The sequence below is a fragment of the Oncorhynchus clarkii genome, chromosome 16, assembly GCF_045791955.1.
Source record: "Oncorhynchus clarkii lewisi isolate Uvic-CL-2024 chromosome 16, UVic_Ocla_1.0, whole genome shotgun sequence".
Classification (NCBI taxonomy): domain Eukaryota; kingdom Metazoa; phylum Chordata; class Actinopteri; order Salmoniformes; family Salmonidae; genus Oncorhynchus; species Oncorhynchus clarkii.
This window is the reverse complement of record NC_092162.1, coordinates 60,880,622-60,897,137: the sequence shown is the minus strand read 5'-3', so window position 1 is coordinate 60,897,137 and position 16,516 is coordinate 60,880,622. Positions and strand designations below refer to the sequence as shown.

Here is a 16,516-nt window from a genome sequence, read left to right as displayed (position 1 = left end):
TTCGAATCCATGCTGTATCACAACCGGCTGTCATTGGGAGTCCCATTAGGTGGCGCACAATTGTCCCCGCGTCGTCCAGGTTTGGCCGGGGTAGGCTGTCATTAAGAATGTATCCTTAACTGACTTACCTAGTCAAATAAATAGATGTCTGAAACAGTCCTGCTGAAGATTTTCATGTTGTTCTCTCACCTCGTGACACATTGTTGCTTTGACTGTTTTCTAACATGTTAATCATTGTAATTCATAAGCAGTACTAATAACGTTATACAGTCGTTGACCACAAGTGAAGCTACGGCAAGTCTCAACATTTGGGTTCTATCTATTCCCTCTGTCAGTCAGTAACCCATCCAGACATACTAACAAGCTGTCCAAGCTAGTAATAATTGACATGAGTACAAATTCAAGCTATCTGGATAGCAAGCAAGTCTTTCGATGGAGTAAACTGTGGAATCTAATTCCAATCCAATTAAGCAGAAGATCATGATGACTTTGTTAAAACTACAATATATACTTGGAAAACTATGCCTTGTATAATATGACAGAGTCTCAGGCCTGACCAATGAGAGTCTAGCAGATTTACACTCCTGGACATCTCCTGAATATGACATTTAACCTGTTAATATTCAGCTATGTACAGTGAATGTTTTAGCTGTCGTGTGTGTGTGTGTGTGTGTGTGAGCCTGCTCCTCATTATTATAAATCTACTCAAAACCACAAATTCCTATAATTTACAGTGTTAAATAACAGTAATATAGTTGTGGAAATCTGTTGCAGCTCAAGTCGACTTCAAAATCCACAATGCTCTCTCTATTGGCAGGCTGGCTAGCTAGCTAGGTAGCTACACACAATAATTCCAAAGTTAATATTAGCATGTGAAGTGGCTAGTTAGCTGTACATTTCCTTAAACAATGTCACGCCCTGGCCATAGAGAGGCTTTTTATTCTCTATTTTGGTCAGGCCAGGGTGTGACTAGGGTGGGCATTCTATGTCCTTTTTTCTATGTTTTGTATTTCTATGTCTGGTTCTCAATCAGGGACAGCTGTCTATCGTTGTCTCTGATTGAGAACCATACTTAGGTAGCCTTTTCCCCCACCTGTTTTGTGGGAAGTTAACTTTGACTTTGTTCAGGGCACATAGCCCAAAGCTTCATGGTTTGACTTTGTTCAGGGCTAATAGCCCAAAGCTTCATGGTTTGACTTTGTTCAGGGCTAATAGCCCAAAGCTTCATGGTTTGACTTTGTTCAGGGCACATAGCCCAAAGATTCACGGTTTGTCTTTGTTCAGGGCACATAGCCCAAAGCTTCATGGTTTGACTTTGTTCAGGGCACATAGCCCAAAGCTTCATGGTTTGACTTTGTTCAGGGCACATAGCCCAAAGCTTCACGGTTTGTCTTTGTTCAGGGCACATAGCCCAAAGCTTCATGGTTTGTCTTTGTTCAGGGCACATAGCCCAAAGCTTCATGGTTTGACTTTGTTCAGGGCACATAGCCCAAAGCTTCACGGTTTGTCTTTGTTCAGGGCACATAGCCCAAAGCTTCATGGTTTGTCTTTGTTCAGGGCACATAGCCCAAAGCTTCATGGTTTGACTTTGTTCAGGGCACATAGCCCAAAGCTTCATGGTTTGACTTTGTTCAGGGCACATAGCCCAAAGCTTCATGGTTTGACTTTGTTCAGGGCACATAGCCCAAAGCTTCATGGTTTGACTTTGTTCAGGGCACATAGCCCAAAGCTTCATGGTTTGCCTTTGTTCAGGGCACATAGCCCAAAGCTTCATGGTTTGGTTTTGTTTGTTTTGTCTGCGTCATTTTTAATAAAGAGAAAATGTACGCTTACCATGCTGCACCTTGGTCCAGTCCTTCAACCAGCCGTGACAAACAAACTACTATCAATTTAGGAGTCAACAATCTCACCATGTTCAACCTGCAGATCGATGTGCTTTGCAGAGTGGAGTCTGACATTCACAACGGCCATGCAACAGCACCATGCAATGCACCCTGGGCTAAAGAGGAAAACAAATAGGAGAAATGTGGTGGACCCTCTGTTAAATTGCACGTTTCTCAAGGCTCATTCAGGAGAAGACAACCTCCCGCGTTATGACAGCGACCAGTGTTTAAACCTGCCATGTATAATATGTTTAATGTAGTGACAGCGACTTTATCACGGTGCTACATCATACCGGCCAAATTTCTGCCTGCTTGAACAGCAATAGCTCAGATACACATGAAAACGTGAAACGACTCCGGGAATCGATAGAACTCACAGATGCAGAGAAACTATTTAACATTCGAAATGGGTGAAGTCAGACTGCTGTTTGGCAGAGTGGAAGGGCTAATTTTGCAAGACAGATTTGGCACCTTAGGAAAGAAGAGGGGAAAATAGTTCCCCCATAGATGTGTGTGTGTGTGTGTGTGTGTGTGGTAAAGATGGTGTGTGTGTCATGACAATGAGGCTGTTTGTCCCTACCTCCCCCATTCGGTCGCATATAATTTGAATCTAAGATAATATGGAAATATAACGTAGACCACAATAAGCGGTGAATACTAATAAGGATGTCTGTTGCTTAAAGGCTAAATCCACTCAACTACCATTTGGTCTTTCTTTTTTCATTAGTCCACTGTTGATACGTTTCCGAATCGTTTTGCATGTCAGTAGTCATGTTTTCAAGATCTTTGACTTTTTGAGAAGCAAAGTGTCACCGGCCACATGATTTTTTTGACCTTTATTTGTGGCAAAATGAGGCAAAGTGTATTTTCTTTATTCTGTGTGTAGCACGACACCTGCCCAGGGATACCTCTGGGCCCTTGTAGTTTAGAACAGGTTGCCACAGCTTTCCCTGGTCAGGTCACATGGTCAAGTAATTGTCCTGGCCCTCATTATGTTTTATGCACTGCTCTCTTCCTCTGACCTTCATGTGACTGGTCAGTTAATGTTTAAGCTCTGTTTTCTCTGACCCTCCTGTGACTGTTTAGTTAATGTTTCACTTCCTCTGGCTGGACCAATGGTAACTAACACACTAGTTGACTGATGGATGCCCAGAGTGTTCTCAGTGTGCAGTGGTTTATACATTCCTGCCTTTATTGCCCATAAACAGCTGCTTATAAATCAGTCAGACTCGTGTGATAAGTTGTTACTGTCCCACCCCTGGTTCTCCACAGCACTGGGAATCAGAGCCAGAACAGGAAAGAGGGAAAGAGAAGGGGTGGGGGCTAGCAACACTTGTGAGATTAGGTTTGTTTCGGTATTTTAATGTACAAAATACACTTCTAGCCATAACTCTTTCAGGTAGTGGATGACCTCTCGGATAGGATAGGAACAGTACATTCCTTCCAAACAGGCAAGGGTACAAACAGGGAAAAAAGTTAGGGTCATTTCATTTTCATTGTGGTCCTGTCAGGGAGGAGGCACACTTACTTGGCTGTGGTTCACTAGTGAGTAATGGCAATGCTATTCCATCATGTGACCTGTGTTGTTATCATCCTCTTGCTATCATCCTGCTGTTAGCATCCTGCTGTCATCCTCCTGCTGCTTTAATCCTGCTGCTAACAACCTGTTACTATCATCCTGCGGTTATTATCCTACTGTTATCATCCTACTGTTATCATCCTGCTGTTATCATTCTACTGTTATCATCCTGCTGTTAGCATCCTGCTGTCATCCTCCTGTTGCTAGCAACCTGCTACTATCATCCTACTGTTATCATCCTGCTGTTAGCATCCTGCTGTCATCCTCCTGTTGCTAGCAACCTGCTACTATCATCCTGCTGTTATCATCCTGCTGTTATCATCCTACTGTTATCATCCTGCTGTCATCATAATCCTGCTGCTATTATCCTGCTATTATCATCCTGCTGCTATTATCCTGCTATTATCATCCGGCTGCTATTATCCTGCTGTTAACATCCTGCTGCTATTATCCTGCTATTAACATCCTGCTACTATAATCCTGCTACTATAATCCTGCTGTTAACATCCTGCTGTTTTATCCTGCTGCTATAATCCTGCTGTTACATCCTGCTGCTATAATCCTGCTACTATAATCCTGCTGTTAGCATCCTGCTGTTATTATCCTGCTGCTATAATCCTGCTGTTACATCCTGCTGCTATAATCCTGCTGTTAGCGTCCTGCTGCTATAATCCTGCCCATAGCATCCTGCTGCTATAATCCTGCTGTTGTCTTCCTTCTGCTATAATCCTGCTGTTGTAATCCTGCTGCTATAATCCTGCTGTTGTCATCCTGCTGCTATAATTCTGCTATTAGTATCCTGCTGCTATTATCCTGCTATTAGTATACTGCTGCTATAATCCTGCTGCTGTTATCCTGCTATTATCATCCTGCTGCTATTATCCTGCTATTAACATCCTGCTGCTATTATCCTGCTGTTATCATCCTGCTGCTACAATCCTGCTGCTATTATCCTGCTATTAGCATCCTGCTGCTATTATCCTGCTATTAACATCCTGCTGCTATTATCCTGCTGCTAACATCCTGCTGCTATAATCTTGCTGTTATCATCCTGCTATTATCATCCTGCTGCTATAATCCTGCTGTTAGCATCCTTCTGCTATAATCCTGCTGTTAGCATCATACTGCTATAATCCTGCTGTTAGCATCCTGCTGCTATAATCCTGCTGCTATAATCCTGCTGTTAGTGTCCTGCTGCTATAATCCTGCTGTTAGCATCCTGCTGCTATAATCCTGCTGCTATAATCCTGCTGTTAGTGTCCTGCTGCTATAATCCTGCTGTTAGCGTCCTGCTGCTATAATTCTGCTGTTATCATCCTACTGCTATAATCCTGCTGTTAGCTTCCTGCTGCTATAATTCTGCTGTTATCATCCTACTGCTATAATCCTGCTGTTAGCTTCCTGCTGCTATAATTCTGCTGTTATCATCCTGCTGCTATTATCCTGCTGTTAGCTTCCTGCTGCTATAATCCTGCTGTTAGCGAACAGGTTGTGGTTGTTTTGGTTATATTGTAGCCCTATTAGTGTGCTGGCTCTTTCACTTACGGTGACTGGAAAGTACCCAGTGTTACCACAGGGTTTCTGTACATTTCCTGTGAATACCAAGGCACATGGGACTGTAGAATAATACTGTATTCATGTATTAAGCCAAGAGAACTTGTCCCCTGTCCCCAGGTGGAGAGGGAGCTAAAGTTAAGCAGGTGTCTGGAGGAGAAGGGCTTCAATGACCCTCATAATACTCGTAACAGTGTTTCCATTGGTGTTCTCTCAGCTGGAGCTGTAATAGTGGCTGTTGCCAAACTCTTCTCAGGTACCGTTGCGTTGATATTGTGAAGTGAACAAGAACAATTGGGATCCAGGCTACCCAGACACAACATTTTGAGTCACTTGTCACATATAAAGTCACATTTAGATTAAGGCTTTGACGGTACCAGTATCACAATATTTTTCCCATGGCAAAAATGAAAATAGCAAACTCTTTGTTCCTTTAAAAACTTGCCGTTTGTAAAATAGTGTGTGGTATAGGTTGAAACATGTTTTTTTGAGGACTCTTAACATAATGATGTTTGTTTCCAATATTAGGGCTGTTCTAAAGAAGTTAAGTCCGCTTTGTGTCTTGCCACGATACTAACCAGTATAATAACTAGTAACTAACAATACTAACCAGTATAATAACTAGTAACTAACGATACTAACCAGTATAATAACTAGTAACTAACGATACTAACCAGTATAATAACTAGTAACTAACGATACTAACCAGTATAATAACTAGTAACTAACGATACTAACGGGCCTAATTTAGATACAGTAAAATAAATGTTTAGGACAAACCAGCAAATAGCGTCGTAAGTACAGTATTGTGTGAGGCATTCTATACACATACTATGTATTTCCAGCACAGCAGTCCAGTGGTTTTACTCCTGTTTTTATACAAAACATGGGAGAGGGATTCCTTCACTAACAGAAGCAGCATGGAGTCCTCACATTGTAGTCCTCATAGGGATTAAGCCATGTGGTTGAGTTGTGACTCTGCCATACCCGAAACACAGCTACCATGACAGGATGTGGCCAGAGAGGGTGTCTGTCTGGAATAGACTACACTCTTAGACAATAACGTTTCCAAAAAGGTTATTTGCAGTGGTGTAAAGTACTTAAGTAAAAATACTTTAAAGTACTACTTAAGTCGTGTTTTGGGGGTATCTGTACTTTACTTTACTATTTTTGAATACTTTTACTTCATTACATTCCTTAATAAAGTAATGTATTTCCTCCATACATTTTCCTTGACACCAAAAAGTACTCGTTACATTTTGAATGCTTAGCAGGACAGGAAAATAGTCAAATTCACACACTTATCAACCGAAAGTCCCTGGTCATCCCTGCTGCCTCTAATCTGGCAAACTCACTAAACACACGTGCTAAATTTGTAAATGATGTCAATGTTGGAGTGTGCCCATGGATTTCCGTAAAAATACAAATAAAAGGATGCCATCTGGTTTATATAATATAAGGAATTTTAAATTATTTATACTTTTACTTTTGATACATAAGTATATTTTAAACAAAATGCTTTTAGACTTTTACTCAAGTATAATTTTGCTGGGTTCCATGTAGAACTTTCTGTGTTAAGGGTTCTACATGGAACCCAAAAGGGTTCTACTTGGAACCAAAAGGTTTCTACCTGGAACCAAAAAGGGTACTGAGGCTGATGCCATGCAGGTGTTTGTACACATGCATATACACACACTCTCATTCAAATAAACACATACAAGAACACACACATACATGTAATAGTGGCAGACATGCACACAAACATATACCGTTGGCATTGCTGTTCTGATTTTAGTTGTCCTTGATGTCCTTTTGTTTTCTTCTGGCTTTTCCTTTTTTCTCTTTGGTTCATTCTCTTGGTTGTTGGTGCATTGGGGGATTCTTGGGAGTGGGGGTTCATTCTCTTGGTTGTTGGTGCATTGGGGGGTTATTGGGGGTGGGGGTTCATTCTCTTGGTTGTTGGTGCATTGGGGGGTTCTTGGGGGTGGGGGTTCATTCTCTTGGTTGTTGGTGCATTGGGGGGTTCTTGGGGGTGGGGGTTCATTCTCTTGGTTGTTGGTGCATTGGGGGGTTATTGGGGGTGGGGGTTCATTCTCTTGGTTGTTGGTGCATTGGGGGGTTCTTGGGAGTGGGGGTTCATTCTCTTGGTTGTTGGTGCATTGGGGGGTTCTTGGGGGTGGGGGTTCATTCTCTTGGTTGTTGGTGCATTGGGGGGTTATTGGGGGTGGGGGTTCATTCTCTTGGTTGTTGGTGCATTGGGGGGTTCTTGGGAGTGGGGGTTCATTCTCTTGGTTGTTGGTGCATTGGGGGGTTCTTGGGGGTGGGGGTTCATTATCTTGGTTGTTGGTGCATTGGGGGGTTCTTGGGGGTAGGGGTTCATTCTCTTGGTTGTTGGTGCATTGGGGGGTTCTTGGGGGTAGGGGTTCATTCTCTTGGTTGTTGGTGCATTGGGGGGTTCTTGGGGGTGGGGGTTCATTCTCTTGGTTGTTGGTGCATTGGGGGGTTCTTGGGGGTAGGGGTTCATTCTCTTGGTTGTTGGTGCATTGGGGGGTTCTTGGGGGTGGGGGTTCATTCTCTTGGTTGTTGGTGCATTGGGGGGTTCTTGGGGGTGGGGGTTCATTCTCTTGGTTGTTGGTGCATTGGGGGGTTCTTGGGGGTGGGGGTTCATTCTCTTGGTTGTTGGTGCATTGGGGGGGTTCTTGGGGGTGGGGGTTCATTCTCTTGGTTGTTGGTGCATTGGGGGGTTCTTGGGGGTGGGGGTTCATTCTCTTGGTTGTTGGTGCATTGGGGGGTTATTGGGGGTGGGGGTTCATTCTCTTGGTTGTTGGTGCATTGGGGGGCTCTTGGGGGTGGGGGTTCATTCTCTTGGTTGTTGGTGCATTGGGGGGTTCTTGAGGGTGGGGGTTCATTCTCTTGGTTGTTGGTGCATTGGGGGGTTCTTGGGGGTGGGGTTCATTCTCTTGGTTGTTGGTGCATTGGGGGGTTCTTGGGGGTGGGGGTTCATTCTCTTGGTTGTTGGTGCATTGGGGGGTTCTTGGGGGTGGGGGTTCATTCTCTTGGTTGTTGGTGCATTGGGGGGTTCTTGGGGGAGGGGGTTCATTCTCTTGGTTGTTGGTGCATTGGGGGTTCTTGGGGGTGGGGGTTCATTCTCTTGGTTGTTGGTGCATTGGGGGTTCTTGGGGGGTGGGGAATGGAATTAATTGTATTTATAAAAATAAAAAAATATTCCTGGGGGACTGTGGGAGGAGTCTCAAATGGTTGAGGGACAGCTATTTGGGGAACTGTGTGGGGGATCTTGCAAGGGTTCATGTTTTTTGGCCTGGTGGTAGATCTGTTAACGTGCCCTTAAACAAGGCATTGACCCTGGATGCTTCTGTGTGTCGCTCTGAATGGGAATCTGTTGGATGACTAGTGTGGTGTAATTGTTGAGCGGCTTCACTGCAAGTATATTGTATGTTTCGAATATTCAATACATAAATAATCAAACATTTAAAAAAGGGTACTTCAAAGGGTTCACCTAGGAACCCTTTAAGGTTCTAGATAGCACCTTTATTCTAACAGTGTAGTGTGTGTGCCTGCATGCCAGAGTCGTGGTCGTATGGTTCTAACCACGGGAAATGCCAGAGTCGTGGTCGTATGGTTCTAACCACGGGAAATGCCAGAGTCGTGGTCGTATGGTTCTAACCACGGGAAATGCCAGAGTCATGGTCGTATGGTTCTAACCACGGGAAATGCCAGAGTCGTGGTCGTATGGTTCTAACCACGGGAAATGCCATAGTCGTGGTCGTATGGTTCTAACCACGGGAAATGCCAGAGTCGTGGTCGTATGGTTCTAACCACGGGAAATGCCAGAGTCGTGGTCGTATGGTTCTAACCACGGGAAATGCCAGAGTCGTGGTCGTATGGTTCTAACCACGGGAAATGCTAAATGGCTACAAGAATGATCAGATTAATATTGCCATTGAGAAAATTCAAAACAAAACGAGACATGACCTTTTTCAAGGTCAGTCTCGCAAAAAGACGCATTCTTGGAATTGTTCACAAACATTGGCACATCCTAAAATCCGATGATAGTCTCGGTAATGTGTTTTCGGACATTCCCTTGGTCGTATTCTCGCGGGGCAGAAATCTCAGAGACCAATTGGTACACTCTGATTTACCTCCCCAAGATATTCCTGAACAACGTCTATTTGCGCCCCTACTGGATGGAAATTACAAATGTAATGGCTGTGCTCAATGCAATGGCACTTATAAATGTAGATCCTTCAAACACCCCCAAACAGGGAAATCGATCCCAATCAAAGGTGTTATTACGTGCTCCACTAAGGCAGTTATTTATCTTAGAACTTGTCCTTGTGGTAAAAATGATGTGGGTAAAACAAAGCGCAAATTAAAAGTACGTATCTCAGAGCATCGTAGCACCATTAGGTGTAAAAACTTTACTTATCCAGTTGCGGCCCACTTCTTGGAGGCAGGCCACTCGATTTCGTCTCTGCGTTATATTGGCATCGAACCTTGATAATTTATTGTTAAAACGAGAGGCTGCCTGGATCTTTAATTTAAAGACCCTTGCTCCCTTCGGTCTCAACGTAGACTTTGATCTGAAGCCATTCTTGTGATTATTGTGACTTTGCCATTGTAATTGTGTGTAAACTTGTATAGTCAAATTAATCTATGATCGTATGCTATCCATTTGTTTGTATGCTGTTCTTTGTATGACATTTTAATATTTGATTATTAACCAATGATATTAGGCCACTCCTGGCCATGATGACAGACACCTGTGTCTTTTGACACTATATAAACAAGTCATCCCGCAGTGTTTGTGATTATACCCTGATGAAGACAGCTTGGCTGTCGAAACGTTGGTATTACATTTTTGCATCTGAGCTCCAAGAGTGTGCGGCTCTCTTTTATTTTATTTTCAAGTTTCCACTCCGCTAGCCAGCACCTCGTCTTAATAGGTGTGCGTTTCTTTTTCTTTTAGCACCTTTATTCTAACAGTGTAGTGTGTGTGCCTGCATGCCAGAGTCGTGGTCGTATGGTTCTAACCACGGGAAATGCCAGAGTCGTGGTCGTATGGTTCTAACCACGGGAAATGCCAGAGTCGTGGTCGTATGGTTCTAACCACGGGAAATGCCAGAGTCGTGGTCGTATGGTTCTAACCACGGGAAATGCCAGAGTCGTGGTCGTATGGTTCTAACCACGGGAAATGCCAGAGTCGTGGTCGTATGGTTCTAACCACGGGAAATGCCAGAGTCGTGGTCGTATGGTTCTAACCACGGGAAATGCCAGAGTCAAGGTCGTATGGTTCTAACCACGGGAAATGCCAGAGTCGTGGTCGTATGGTTCTAACCACGGGAAATGCCAGAGTCGTGGTCGTATGGTTCTAACCACGGGAAATGCCAGAGTCGTGGTCGTATGGTTCTAACCAGGGAAATGCCAGAGTCGTGGTCGTATGGTTCTAACCACGGGAAATGCCAGAGTCAAGGTCGTATGGTTCTAACCACGGGAAATGCCAGAGTCGTGGTCGTATGGTTCTAACCAGGGAAATGCCAGAGTCGTGGTCGTATGGTTCCTAACCACGGGAAATGCCAGAGTCGTGGTCGTATGGTTCTAACCACGGGAAATGCCAGAGTCGTGGTCGTATGGTTCTAACCACGGGAAATGCCAGAGTCGTGGTCGTATGGTTCTAACCAGGGAAATGCCAGAGTCGTGGTCGTATGGTTCTAACCACGGGAAATGCCAGAGTCGTGGTCGTATGGTTCTAACCACGGGAAATGCCAGAGTCGTGGTCGTATGGTTCTAACCACGGGAAATGCCAGAGTCGTGGTCGTATGGTTCTAACCACGGGAAATGCCAGAGTCATGTTCGTATGGGCCGCATGGTGGCAGTTCACCAGTGACATAGGATGTAGGGCTTTTTGTTCTCTGAGCATTGGCTGCTTGTTTGTGTGTGTGTGTGTGTGTGTGTGTACCTGTGGTTCTTAGATGTCAGGCTACCAACAGTGTAGACCCTAGTCTCCAACCCACCACACAGACTCCATCTGCTGACCAAGCATCTCTTTGTAGAATCTCTCTCTTTCTCACTCTCTCACTTTCTCTCTCTCGCTCTCTCTTTTATCTCTTCTTCTCTCTTTCTACCCTCCCTCTCTCTCATCTGTCCCATAGCCTTTCTCCTCTCTGTCGATGTCCAACCCTTTAAACTCTCTCAGTGGTGAAAACACAAAATCGATAGGAGGTATAGATTAGTAATGTTTGTTTTGAGGGAGAAATTGAATTGTTGTGGGTTTCTCTGTCTGGTGTTGGTGAGTATGTATGAGATCCCTTTTTCTTCTAGTCACACCTCCTTTTGGCAGGATGAGGGGATGGGGAGTGGAGGAGGGGGGAGGACTGTGTGTGTGTGTGAGTCACAGTCATTGACTAAGATATTGTCTGAACTGCTGTTCTGTGTCTGGATCTGTGTTAGGTATACATGGTAATCATACGTATGTAATGAACGATGATAACCTGAACAAGAGCGAGCTATAGCCTTTTATGCGTCATGCTAATAATGTAGTACGTGGGAAACTGTCTAGAAATTCATCCCTCTCAGAGCATTGTGTGTTTTTCTCCTCAGCAGCTCCTACGTGATATCATTTCACCAGTGGGCCTGATTTCCCATGATTCTAGATGGAAGTTCAGTCATCCAGAGCTTCTGTGATTGGATGAGAGTGAGCAGACTGTTGGTTTTGGGCCAATAGAATGATAGAACAAGGTTTAGTTGACTTCTATGGCCTCTTTAGAATGGTGTGAGGCATACCAGGCAGTCTGGCAGTGGAACAGAATGCTCTACAATCAATGGAAGTCTATTCAAGATGCACGATTATACAGCAGAAATCAGTGAGTATTGGGTTTTCTGTTGATTCTGCTGTTTAAAGCGTGGCATATCCTCTTTGGTAACAAGATACCCCCACAGTTGAGCTGTGCTGTGTGTGGATTCTTGGCTCATAGAGAATGCTCTCTAGTGCACTTTGTGCTATCAAATGGAGAAGTAACGTTTAGTCCTGTGTGTGTGTGTGTGTGTGTCTGTGTGTGTGTGGGTGTGCACCTTGCATAGCCCTCAGCCAGAGAGGGAAAGGGAAAATGAATGTGTCTGGGCTACCTGAAGCTGTAATGTTATGGTGGTGATCCTCCTCTCTGCCTATTAACTGTCTGGAAACAGACCAGGGAGCGATAGAGATGTCAGACAGAGAGAGAGGGGGGGGGGGGGAGAGAGGCATACAGAGCGAGAGAGGAGAGGGAGAGAGAGGGGGGGAGAGAGAGAGAGAGAGAGACAGGTGGGAGACATACAGAGAGAGAGAGAGAGGGGTGGGAGAGGGAGAGAGAGAGAGAGAGAGAGAGAGGCATACAGAGTGAGAGAGGAGAGGGCGAGAGAGATAGAGAGTGAGAGACGGGTGGGAGACATACAGAGAGAGAGGGGTGGGAGAGAGAGAGGATAGGGAGAGAGAGACAGAGGTGGGAGAGAGAGAGACAGAGGTGAAAGAGGGATAGAGAGAGAGAAATAGAGAGAGAAAGAGGTGGGAGAGAGAGAGGGGGAAAGGGAGAGAGAGAAAGAGGTGGGAGAGAGACAGAGAGAGATAGGGGAGAGGGAGAGAAAGACAGAGAGGGGAGAGGGAGAGAAAGACAGAGAAAGATAGGGGAGAGGGAGAGAAAGACAGCGAGGGGGAGAGAGATAGAGGGAGAGAAAGACAGAGAGGGGGAGAGAGAGACAGAGAGAGATAGGGGGAGAGGGAGAGAAAGACAGAGAAGGGGAGAGAGAGACAGAGAGAGATAGGGAGAGAGGGGGAGAATGAGAGAAAGACAGAGAGGGGGAGAGAGAGACAGAGAGAGATAGGGGGAGAATGAGAGAAAGACAGAGAGGGAGAGAGAGATAGGGAGAGATGGGGGGAATGAGAGAAAGACAGTGAGGGGGAGAGAGAGACATAGAGAGATAGGGGGCGAATGAGAGAAAGACAGAGAGGGGGAGAGATAGTGAGAGAGGGGGAGAATGAGAGAAAGACAGAGAGGGGGAGAGAGACAGAGAGAGATAGAGGGAGAGAAAGACAGAGATGGAGAGAAAGAGAGGGGGAGAGTAAGAGAGAGAAAGAGAGAGAGAGCAATGAGATTATTACTAACATTTCAGAGGGAGATTGAAAGACATGAAAAGAGGAAAAGGTCAGAGATGGGGAAAGAGAAGATCAAGACATTGAGGAGAGAATTGCTAGGATAAAAGAAGAGGGTGAGAGAGAGAAGGAAAGGGTGAGAGAGAGAAGGAAAGGGTGAGAGAGAGAAGGAAAGGGTGAGAGAGAGAAGGAAAGGGTGAGAGAGAGAAGGAAAGGGTGAGAGTGAGAAGGAAAGGGTGAGAGAGAGAAGGAAAGGATGAGAGAGAGAAGGAAAGGGTGAGAGAGAGAAGGAAAGGGTGAGAGTGAGAAGGAAAGGTGAGAGAGAGAAGGAAAGGATGAGAGAGAGAAGGAAAGGGTGAGAAGGAAAGGGTGAGAGAGAGAAGGAACGTGTGAGAGAGAGAAGGAACGTGTGAGAGAGAAGGAACGTGTGAGAGAGAAGGAAAGGGTGAGAGAGAAGGAAAGGGTGAGAGAGAAAAGGAAAGGGTGAGAGAGAGAAGGAAAGGGTGAGAGTGAGAAGGAAAGGGTGAGAGAGAGAAGGAACGTGTGAGAGAGAAGGAACGTGTGAGAGAGAAGGAACGTGTGAGAGAGAAGGAAAGGGTGAGAGAGAGAAGGAAAGGGTGAGAGAGAGAAGGAAAGGGTGAGAGAGAGAAGGAAAGGGTGGGAGAGAGAAGGAAAGGGTGGGAGAGAGAAGGAAAGGGTGGGAGAGAGAAGGAAAGGGTGAGAGTGAGAAGGAAAGGGTGAGAGAGAGAAGGAAAGGGTGAGAGAGAAGGAAAGGGTGAGAGAGAAGGAAAGGGTGAGAGAGAAGGAAAGGGTGAGAGAGAGAAGGAACGTGTGAGAGAGAAGGAACGTGTGAGAGAGAAGGAAAGGGTGAGAGAGAGAAGGAAAGGGTGAGAGAGAAGGAAAGGGTGAGAGAGAGAAGGAAAGGGTGAGAGAGAGAAGGAAAGGGTGAGAGAGAGAAGGAAAGGGTGGGAGAGAGAAGGAAAGGGTGGGAGAGAGAAGGAAAGGGTGAGAGAGAGAAGGAAAGGGTGAGAGAGAGAAGGAAAGGGTGAGAGTGAGAAGGAAAGGGTGAGAGAGAGAAGGAAAGGATGAGAGAGAGAAGGAAAGGGTGAGAGAGAGAAGGAAAGGGTGAGAGAGAGAAGGAAAGGATGAGAGAGAGAAGGAAAGGGTGAGAGAGAGAAGGAAAGGGTGAGAGTGAGAAGGAAAGGGTGAGAGAGAGAAGGAACGTGTGAGAGAGAGAAGGAACGTGTGAGAGAGAAGGAACGTGTGAGAGAGAAGGAAAGGGTGAGAGAGAGAAGGAAAGGGTGAGAGAGAGAAGGAAAGGGTGAGAGAGAGAAGGAAAGGGTGAGAGAGAGAAGGAACGTGTGAGAGAGAGAAGGAACGTGTGAGAGAGAAGGAAAGGGTGAGAGAGAGAAGGAAAGGGTGAGAGAGAGAAGGAAAGGGTGGGAGAGAGAAGGAAAGGGTGGGAGAGAGAAGGAAAGGGTGGGAGAGAGAAGGAAAGGGTGAGAGTGAGAAGGAAAGGGTGAGAGAGAGAAGGAAAGGGTGAGAGAGAGAAGGAAAGGGTGAGAGAGAAGGAAAGGGTGAGAGAGAGAAGGAAAGGGTGAGAGAGAAGGAAAGGGCGGGAGAGAGAAGGAAAGGGTGGGAGAGAGAAGGAAAGGGTGGGAGAGAGAAGGAAAGGGTGAGAGTGAGAAGGAAAGGGTGAGAGAGAGAAGGAAAGGGTGAGAGAGAGAAGGAAAGGGTGAGAGAGAGAAGGAAAGGATGAGATAGAGAAGGAAAGGGTGAGAGAGAGAAGGAAAGGGTGAGAGTGAGAAGGAAAGGGTGAGAGAGAGAAGGAAAGGATGAGAGAGAGAAGGAAAGGGTGAGAGAGAGAAGGAAAGGGTGAGAGTGAGAAGGAAAGGGTGAGAGAGAAGGAAAGGATGAGAGAGAGAAGGAAAGGGTGAGAGAGAGAAGGAAAGGGTGAGAGTGAGAAGGAAAGGGTGAGAGAGAGAAGGAACGTGTGAGAGAGAGAAGGAACGTGTGAGAGAGAAGGAACGTGTGAGAGAGAAGGAAAGGGTGAGAGAGAGAAGGAAAGGGTGAGAGAGAGAAGGAAATGGTGAGAGAGAGAAGGAAAGGGTGAGAGAGAGAAGGAAAGGGTGAGAGTGAGAAGGAAAGGGTGAGAGAGAGAAGGAACGTGTGAGAGAGAGAAGGAACGTGTGAGAGAGAAGGAACGTGTGAGAGAGAAGGAAAGGGTGAGAGAGAGAAGGAAAGGGTGAGAGAGAGAAGGAAAGGGTGAGAGAGAGAAGGAAAGGGTGAGAGAGAGAAGGAAAGGGTGGGAGAGAGAAGGAAAGGGTGGGAGAGAGAAGGAAAGGGTGAGAGTGAGAAGGAAAGGGTGAGAGAGAAGGAAAGGGTGAGAGAGAGAGAAGGAAAGGGTGAGAGAGAGAAGGAAAGGGTGAGAGAGAAGGAAAGGGTGAGAGAGAGAAGGAAAGGGTGAGAGAGAGAAGGAACGTGTGAGAGAGAAGGAACGTGTGAGAGAGAAGGAAAGGGTGAGAGGGAGAAGGAAAGGGTGAGAGAGAGAAGGAAAGGGTGAGAGAGAGAAGGAAAGGGTGAGAGTGAGAAGGAAAGGGTGAGAGAGAGAAGGAACGTGTGAGAGAGAAGGAACGTGTGAGAGAGAAGGAAAGGGTGAGAGAGAGAAGGAAAGGGTGAGAGAGAGTAGGAAAGGGTGAGAGAGAGAAGGAAAGGGTGGGAGAGAGAAGGAAAGGGTGGGAGAGAGAAGGAAAGGGTGGGAGAGAGAAGGAAAGGGTGAGAGAGAGAAGGAAAGGATGAGAGAGAGAAGGAAAGGGTGAGAGAGAGAAGGAAAGGGTGAGAGTGAGAAGGAAAGGGTGAGAGTGAGAAGGAAAGGGTGAGAGAGAGAAGGAAAGGATGAGAGAGAGAAGGAAAGGGTGAGAGAGAGAAGGTAAGGGTGAGAGTGAGAAGGAAAGGGTGAGAGAGAGAAGGAAAGGGTGAGAGAGAGAAGGAAAGGGTGAGAGAGAGAAGGAAAGGGTGAGAGTGAGAAGGAAAGGGTGAGAGAGAGAAGGAACGTGTGAGAGAGAGAAGGAACGTGTGAGAGAGAGAAGGAACGGGCGAGAGAGAGAAGGAAAGGGTGAGAGAGAGAAGGAAAGGGTGAGATAGAGAAGGAAAGGGTGAGAGAGAGAAGGAAAGGGTGAGAGAGAGAAGGAAAGGGTGAGAGTGAGAAGGAAAGGGTGAGAGAGAGAAGGAAAGGATGAGAGAGAGAAGGAAAGGGTGAGAGAGAGAAGGAAAGGGTGAGAGTGAGAAGGAAAGGGTGAGAGAGAGAAGGAAAGGATGAGAGAGAGAAGGAAAGGGTGAGAGAGAGAAGGAAAGGGT

The 16,516-nt window shown here is 45.9% G+C and overlaps 1 protein-coding gene across 2 annotated transcripts in view; it reads left to right on the top strand.

Moving 5' to 3' along the window:
* Window positions 1–16,516, top strand: part of LOC139368863 (zinc finger protein 512B) — a 69,629-nt gene that overhangs the window by 10,296 nt on the left and 42,817 nt on the right. The gene's annotated exons all lie outside the window — the stretch shown is intronic.